Here is a 9,383-nt window from a genome sequence, read left to right as displayed (position 1 = left end):
TCCTACTTCAAAGGAAAATGAAAGTAAAAATATAAGAGGAAACAAAGATTCCTTTTTCTATTGTAAAAGGATGTCAGAATCACTTTTATGTCTTGTATTAATTCAGATTCTTGGTCCACTTGGCCAAACAAACACAAAGTCCTACAGAAGGTTCAACCCAGTCACTTGATTTACAATATGAACTACCTGGCTTCAAGCTCTGAAATTTTCACAAGCAATAACTGCTCCCTTTCAGACGCAGCTGTTTCAACCTGTCAATTGAGAAAATATAGAACAATTTGCACTTAACTTGTCTTAAAATAAGACATACAAAAAGAGAACTATAACACAGAATTAATATTTGAAAGAAAGATTTGCACAGTTCCATCATGCTTCAGAGCTTATAGAGAGCATTGGAAAATAAAATTTCATATAGAGCTGCTATTGAGACCTAATATAATAGGCAAACATATGGCATATAATTCTTTTAATAAAAAAAAGAATACTGAGTAAACTAGTGATTGACTGTTTCCTTTAAAATACTAGTGAGTTTATTAAAGTAGAGGAAACAGGCTGATAACAGCAGTTTTCTGATAGGAATAACGATGAAAAATCGGATCATAACAATAATAATAAATAAAAAAAAATCAAATCAGACACCTCAAAAGTGTAAATATTTCCTTTAGTCCAAACTATCTGAGATTAGGTCAGGGAAGGGTCCAAAATCATCTACATATTGATGTAAACTGCTTATTTTGATAGAATGGGAGGTGATATGCTTACGGTAGAGAATAGGCCTCTTCCATATGGTTTGATGGCCAAACCACAATTCTGTTGGTGGTGAACAGATTCATATCTCTCTTTCATTTCTTGCTATTGATTTTTCATCTTTCTCTGTCATTTTGGATCTAAATCAGCAAAACAGATCTGTTTTTCAATCTGATTGAGAATTGATCTGAAATTCCACGTCAGATCTGGAAATCCAATCTTCTTTAGGGCCCATTAATCGTAGGCTTGTAATCCTTGCCTGCTTCACTATCACCTAAAAGAGATTTCCAGGTCAACTTAACAATTCTTATACAACTTCCCCAAATAAAACATCTAAGCACTTTTGCTTTCAGGAAAATAACTCTTTTAGCTAAAGTAAATCTTGTTAGGACACCGAAGGAATGACATGAGCTCCTCCCCCTCCCTTCTCCCTTCTCCAACTCCAAACCCCTCCCCCACCACCACCTCCTCCTCATCTGCCCCTGCCATCACCACCCCCTGCTCCTCCCCCATCTCCACTCCCTGCCCCTCCACCACCACCATTCCCCCACTCACCACCTGCACCACCTCCACCACCACCACTCCCCCCCCACTATTCCCCCCTCCACCATCACCTCTCCCCCCTTCCATCCTGCTGGCCGCAAAATCTGGGCCTCGATCATCTCGCAAACCCCCCCTGCACCTTCCTCGAGTTCTGGCATTGCACTTCACTACGTTAAGCCTTCTTCATCTGAAAATGGCTCCCCCTGTGCCCTCTGTCCAAACAACATATTGTCACCTGAAATTTCCAAATGGCAGTCTTGCCTTGTTGGACACTTCCTGGGCACTCGGCCTTCCTTCAACATTGTCAAGGCTTCCCTAACCAAATAGTGGAAAGCCCAAGGCTCTTTGGACTCCTACCTCCTCGACAATGGTGTCTTCATCTTCAAGTTCTTCTCTGAGGAGGCGAAAGCTCGAGCTCTCGATGGTGCACCCTGGCTAGTTGGTACCAAGCCCATCTTCCTCCGCCAATGGACTCCCTACATTCAGCTCCACAAGGTTGACCTCAGCTCCATTCCCTTGTGGATTGCCCTGCCTGGTCTTCCTCTTCAGTACTGGAGCCATGATAGCCTTAGCAGAATCGGTTCTGTCTTGGGCTATCCCCTTTACTCTGATGCTCGCACCAGACGCTTGGACAGGCTCTCGTATGCGAGGCTGTGCATTGACACCTCTGTTGATCAACCTCCTCCTTCCTCCATTACAATCGTGGAAGAAGATAGGTTCTCTTTTGAACAGCCAGTGAAGTATGATTGGCTCCCCCCACACTACATCCATTGCAAGGTCTTTGGCCATGGCTCAATCAATTGCTCAGGTAAAGCTCCTATCGTCGCTCCTGAAGAGGCTCTAGCTCCCTCAACGACTCCAGTTTCTCTGGGTCCTCCCTCTGTTCCATCGTCGACTTCAGCAAATCTTCCGATGGAACACCCAACAATTTAGCTTCTCTAGGTTCTCTCTCTGCTCCATCGTCGACCCCAGCATCTCTTCCGATGGAGCCTGCTAGACCTTCAACTGTTGGCCCCTCCTCCTCTGGTCGCCCCCCTGGCGTGGAAAATCACGCCACTGCTTCTCTGTCGGTTGGCTTGTCAAGAACACCTAGCAGAGGTAGGACGAGGGGGCGCAACCGCCCTAGATGACGTCCCGTGATTTTCCTCCTCCTGTCTCTCGGCCGAGAAGAGAAGTCCCTCTGACTTCTGGCCCTTTCCCTGGACTGAACACTTGCGACGTTGAAGCTATGACTTCCTGCAACTCTGCAGATCTCAGAGACTTTTTGCACATCGAGAGCTTGCCTTCTACACCACTTACCTCGCTGATTCTCCGAGGACTGAGGCGATTTTAGCCTCCTTGTTGGAAACCTCAGGTCCTGCTGCTGGCTTCTCTGATTCGCCTGATGGCCTGGCCTCTGAGATTGGCTCTGCAACCTCTCTCGACAGATGCTCCGGTCAACATGAAAATGACGTTGCCACTGATAGCCTGCTGCTGTCGCCACTCCCATCGCGATCGGAGGATTTGTCTGAGCTTGGTATCCCCATCGAAGCAACTCCCTTTACCGTTTTGGATGACTGCGAACCTGATTTTGTCTCTGCGAGTTCCTTGAGCCAGGATCTTTGCCATTCCCGTGAAAAGGTTTTGGGTCCGGTGATAAGGTATAACCCCCCCTCTTTGTCGTTATTTAAGCCCCCACCCCTTTTATAACCTGCTTTTACAATTTTACCCCCTCCTTCCAAACCCCCCCCCCCCACGTGGCTCGTCACACGTGACTCTGCTGCCCTCTTACCCTCCCTTTTTGGACCCTCCTCAGCCAACCCTCTTCCAAATCCCTCTTCACGGCCCATTTCCAACCCTCAGCCCAATACCTTGGCCCACTCACTTTTGAACCCATCACCTTGGCTCAACTCCCAGCCCAGCCCAATTGCATCTACCCAGCCCAAATCCTTTTTTACCTACAACCTACCCATCTTTCAACCCCCAGCCCACCTTTACCAAAAATCCTACCCCAACCCCCTTCCCTACCCCTTCTCCTCCCACCCAACCCTCTCTCGATCTACCTTGGAACCCCTCATTTCTCCTTTTGAGTCCCCTTAGCTTCCCCCTGTCTCTCCTTCGTCCCCCTCCCTCTAGCCAGCTGGCCTTATCTGCTAGATTCCACCCTTTCCTTCCTGGGGTAGCGCTGCCCCTCCCCTCTCGCAGGCCTTTAGTTAGTAGCCCAGCGGTCGCCTATGCTCGCAGGCGACACAAGTGCTCTCCTCCTAGGTTTGAGTTGCTCCCCTTCACTTAGTTCCCATGTTGTCTGGCTTTATCTGGAATGTCCGTGGCCTCAATTCCTTGGCCAAGCATCTCGAGCTTCATTCTTTCATCAAATCCTCCTCTTCCTCCTTCTGTGCTCTCTTTGAGAATCGTGTTCTCCAGGAAAACGCCACCCGCATCACTGCTTCTATCGCTCCCTCCTGGTCCTTCCTTTCCAATTACATCCACTCACCTTCTGGTCGAATCTGGGTTCTTTGGGATCCCTCCAAACTCCATATCTCTTCTACCCAATCTTTGTCTCAGTTTATCCATCTTCGCCTCTCTTTTCATAGCTCCCCCTCTCCCTTTCTTCTTACTGTGGTTTATGCTAACAACCAAGCCATTGATCGTATTCCCCTTTGGGCTGACTCTCCCTCCTCAAGCCCGGCATGGATTCTCTCCCTTGGGGAATAGGAGAAGATTTTAATGTTGTCCACTCTCACCTTGAGAAGTTGGGTGGCAGGCCCATCGACCTCATGAGGGTCAACTCTTTCAATGACTGCATTGAGGATCTCGATCTTGATGATCTCCGGTGGTCAGGTTCCCCTTTAATCTGGCACAACCGTTGAGTGGGCCCTGATCGTATCGCCTGCAAGCTTGACCGATTTCTCGTCAACGAAATATGGCTTTCCTCTTTCCCACTCCCATGCCTCCTTCTTAGTCCAAGGCCTTTCTGACCATTGCCCTTGTCTTATTTCCCTCCAGCCTTGCTCCTCTTTTGGCCACAAACCTTTCAAGTTCTTTGATATGTGGACCTCCCATCCCCTTTACCCGCCCACCATCAAGAAAGCTTGGCATATCCCGGTCTCTTCTCCCTCTCTCCCCCTGGTAGCCCTGGCTCGCAAACTTCGGAATACCAAAATTGTTCTCCGAAGGTGGAACCTCTCCACCTTTGGCAACATCCCCTCCAGGCTGTCTTCCTGCCGTTCCGATCTCTCTCAAGTCCAATTCAAGCTTCAGTCGGACCCTCTTGATCTGACGTTAGCCGCTGACGAGAAGCGCCTTGCCGATAAGCTTTCCTCCCTCTCCCTCTCCGAGGAAAGCTTTCTTCGCGAGAAATCCCATTCCAAATGGTTGGAACTTGGTGACTCGAACTCTACCTATTTCCACCGCTCCATTAAAGCTAGACACAACTCCAATTCCATCACCCTCCTTCTGGCTTCTGATGGGTCCTCCCTCTCCTCTCCCTCTGAAATCAAAGAGGCTGCCTCCTCTTACTTCTCCACCCTTTTCAATCCCTCTCTCCGCCCCTTCCCCTATTCCCCCAGCTCTCATTGATAAGTTCAGTCCCCCCTCCCTCTCCTATTCTCTCATCGCCATCCCCACTGATGACGAAATCTCCCAGGCTATCCTCTCCTATAAGTCCAATAAGGCTCCAGGCCCTGATGGCTTCAGTATGGGCTTCTTCCTCAGATGCTGGGACTCTACTAGAGGAGAGATCATCAAAGCCATCCGCAATTTCTTCTTTAAGCCTGGTCAGCTAGCCCAGATCAATCAAACCTTCATCTGCCTCATCCCTAAAAAGGACGGGGCCACTTCCCTGACTGACTTTCTGCCAATCTCCCTCTGCAATCTCATTTACAAGTTCATTGCCAAAATTCTTGCCAACCGGATCAAGGCGGTCATCCCCTCCCTCGTAAGTCCTAATCAGTCGGCCTTTATAGCCGGCTGGAGCATTGTAGACAATATCATCCTTTACTTTGAGATCGTCAAAGGCTTCGACCGCAAATCGCATTCCCTGGCTGCTCTCTTAAAAATCGATCTCCACAAAGCTTTTGATTCCATCTGTGATGTGCTGTCCCTCATGGGCTGCCCTCCAGTCTTCATTCGCTGGATTTATGCCTGTATCTCCACCCCTTCTGTGAAACCCGGTCAAATTTCATAATAAATTTGAACTTTTGGAATACTGTGTGATTTCAAGTTACGTTCAACTTTGCCCATACTAGCCTCTAATTTGTGGGTCGTCTTGATTAAGAAATTCAGACTGTATCGTAAAGGCATTCCGATCGACCAACTACCGTGGCCTTAAATGAGTCAGAGGTGTACAGCGGAAGACAACACATAAGCTTTGCATCTTTGGGTTCTTGGCTGCGAAGCCTCTCTCTGTCTTGGGCGAATCCCGGTAAGAATCCCATTTTATATGTATGTATGTTGTATTTTTAATTAATTAGTGTATTAGGGGCAGAATAGTAATTTTTACCTTTTGGGACCCCTTTGAGAGCTACTGTGTCGGTCTGCGGCTTGGGCCAGTGTCAGGACCTCCCCCTTAATTAAACTCAATATAAGTATAAGTTAAAATATATTTATATAACGTTTTGTACGACGAATAGAGTTAGAAAGGTATCTTAGTAAAATTGACCATATGGGACCCACTTTCCCGATAGGCAATGCTGTCTCCGATAGTTACCCGTACTCGGATGACCTTTAATGTCGCCCGGCATCGAATTATGGATAGAATAGTGTATTAAATACAAATTTCAGATATATAAACTGTTATAGAAATTGATTTAAATCTAATTTCAGTCAAAAAGACTGAAATGCCCTTTAGTGCTTAAATGCCATTACCATATATATATATATATATATATATATATATATATATATATATATATAACCTTCTCTTTACTATTACAATCACAACAAACTAAAGGGGCTGAGAGAACGAATTCTCTCTTGGAAGAACCGAGAAACGAAGGAAAAATAGAGAAGAAAGGAAAAGAAGAAGAAGAACCTACAACCTACCTTCACTTCTGAAATTGAACTTAGAGACTCCATTAGAAGGCTGCTGTACCTTGTTTCCTGCTCCTATATTAAGGTAAGCCTTGAATACTTGCTGTCTCCCTCTTTATTTCACTTCTTCTCCATCTCTAGTTCATCTATTAGGAAATTCTACCATTAAAGCTTGAAGACCAGCATGGGATTTAGAGATTGAGCATGTTTGGACTAATTGGGAATAATTTCTGTCCCTATGAGACCTGAAATTTAGTAATTCATCAAGTCTGCGGCTGTATTCTGCTTTTAATAGTATTTCATAAACCCTAATCTAGTTAATTAGGTTTAATTCTTGAAATTATCAAAATTAGGAAGTTGTTTATGATTGAACCCCATGTAGGTAGACCCACCTTAATATGGTGTTAAAACACCAAGATTTACCTTGCATGTAAGGATCTGCCCAAAAATAGGAAAAAACCCCAATTCGGACATACTCCCGGATGGAGTTGCGAGCCGGAGGAGGTCGACCGGCTCCTTTGGAGTTGCATCCGGCTGGTCATTTTGATGCCTTTGATGCTCTGTTATGTTGGGGTTTGCCACTGACACCGTGGACCTCATAAACACTGTTTTGTCGTGATATTTAGGTCTATTTCTCTGCTATCTTTGTGTGCTTTCTTGATCTATTGGAGAACTCCTAGTTGAACTAGACTCAATACGGTAAGGATTCGACCTTAATTTCTGCGTGTTTATCACATTAATTTCAACTTTATGCTCTGAATGCCATACTCGTGCATCATTACCTCTATACGGGCGTGTAGTTTTCTAGCTTTTATTTAATGCATTAGATTGCGTGTGAAATAGGTTGCCTGAAAGGCATCTTGCGTTGCATTTGCATTGATTATTTATATGATGTGAATTTATGATGATGAAATTCGGTAATTTATAACTCGGATCATGCTTGCCTCATCGTGTTTAGGCTTTATTTGAATTTAGGATGATATTCATTACCCGATCTGCGCCCCTTACGATAGGGAAAGGTGTTGGAATGACCCGTGGCGAGGACCGATGTGTTAGTTCCGGGATGCCATCTTACTGTCCCGTGTTAGCGGGTCCTATTTCCCATTTGTGGGAATAAGCGAGCGGGGTTGGTCGTTTGGGGTGCACATCGGGGTCCGATGTGTTAGTTGCAGGCCAGGCGGGTCCTCGCCGTGGTAGAATGGTTTCGCTCGGGTGACCAGAGGGTTAGTTCCGGGACCGAGGTTAGCATCTACCACTAATAGTAGTACTTATACCCGTGAGACTTAAGTATCTGTCTTTAGGAACATGTTAGTTTAAAGCGTGCATCATGGATTTATTGTGTTTGTATGCTTGTACCCCCCCTACTGGGCTCGGTTGAGCTCACCCTGTGGATATCCTTATTTTTCGAGTGATTTAGTTACTTAAATGTTGGATTTGCGGCGCTGGAGTTTGAAGTGCACGATACTTCGTGCGACGTGATGATTAGGCGACCTCCTCGATCTTGGCACGATAGTCGTGCTACCTCCCGCACTCTTTTATGCTTTATAAATGCTTTATATATTTATAGAATAGTTTTTGTATACTTTTGCTCTGTGCTACCTTTGAGAACCGTATAGTTGTATCACAAGCCTTATCATTTATATAAATGAAATATCATTTAGACTTCTCTTACTAATGATGTTATCTCTATTAATTAAATTGTTTCAGCGCCTCGATTCGTATCTCATGAGATGATTGTGAATAAGTGGTGCGCTTGTGATCCTTAGGAATTGGTTGGATGTCGAGACATCCCGCCTCTTCGCCCTTAATAACCGGGCCGGGGTGTGACATTTAAGTGGTATCGAGCCTTTGTGCTCTACTCCTATTTACAATCAAGTTCCAAGTACAGCTGCTCTTAGACTTCATTCATCGAAGGTGAGTCTACTTAGGATAAATAAAAGCTTCAACTAAAAGCTACACTAAAGTAAAAAAAAATTGATGGTACAACACAAGAGATATTAAATAGAAAATTAAAAACTTTATAAATAAGTTTGAGTCTTGATCTGATAGTTCAAGTTTTTATAGACTTTAAGTCTGAGTTCAACAAAAGAACAATCGAGGAAAGTAAAGTAAAAGCTAGGCAGGATGCATAAGTCATCACTCTTGTGGTGGTGGTGAGCCCATACATGGCCTTGACGGTCTAGGATCTCTCTTGGCCGGTCTCACTACTGAAGCACGCTACTAACGTGGGTGAAGTCTTTCCGTATGCCATCAAATCCTATGCCGTGGATCTCTTTAAGCCCTCAGGCAGGCTAAAGAGCGTCCCAGGGAGTACCATCTGGCAGGAAGGCCGCAGGCAGAGGGAAGAAACACCCAGCGTGACCGTGAAGGGTGTCGAGGAGGAGGAAGTGGATCTTTGCGTGCTCTATATGTGTCCTCCTCTCTCGTGGCATCCTCGGCCTTAGTGAGTCACATGCCGTGTCGGTGCGATCGGGATGACCAAGCTCACGGAGAAAAAGGTTGAAGTTCTATACCCATCTTCACCGGGTAATCAGATTGATCTTGAAGACTTCACCCCAAAGCCTCCTCGTTCATAGGTGGACACCAAATCGGGAAATACCTTGGTGAGTAGCCTCCCCAGTAACAGATTTCTATACTCAGTCCGGTGAGCACTCTTCTGGACTACATTGTGTCTACAAATTCTAGATGTTAGACATTTTGGCCGATGGAAGTAAGTCCAACTCGATTTCATCCTCTCATAGAACTTGCCATTAGTGAATATACCCATTCCTGTTCTTCATCGACCCGGAACTCGGATGCATCGTGACTTGGGGCGTGACCTCCACTCCCCTTCATAAGATATCTTGAATATTAGCTAATCGGGTTGTCTTTGAAAAGAGATGGGCATGTCTTTCACATAAGAGTTGATGATGAACTCTTTTCCTTCATACCGTAAAAGATTGATTGCTCAAAAAGAATCGCACTAATCGAGGGTAGAATGTCTCTCCTGTTGTAGCATGGATAACTACCCTAGTTTCTCAAATCTTTCCCGAACCTTGAATGGGATATGGTCGACAAGACTATATTCATTTCTTCTTCCACTT

This window comes from Telopea speciosissima, unplaced genomic scaffold (genome assembly GCF_018873765.1).
Source record: "Telopea speciosissima isolate NSW1024214 ecotype Mountain lineage unplaced genomic scaffold, Tspe_v1 Tspe_v1.0017, whole genome shotgun sequence".
NCBI lineage: Eukaryota > Viridiplantae > Streptophyta > Magnoliopsida > Proteales > Proteaceae > Telopea > Telopea speciosissima.
This window is presented reverse-complemented; position numbering follows the sequence as displayed.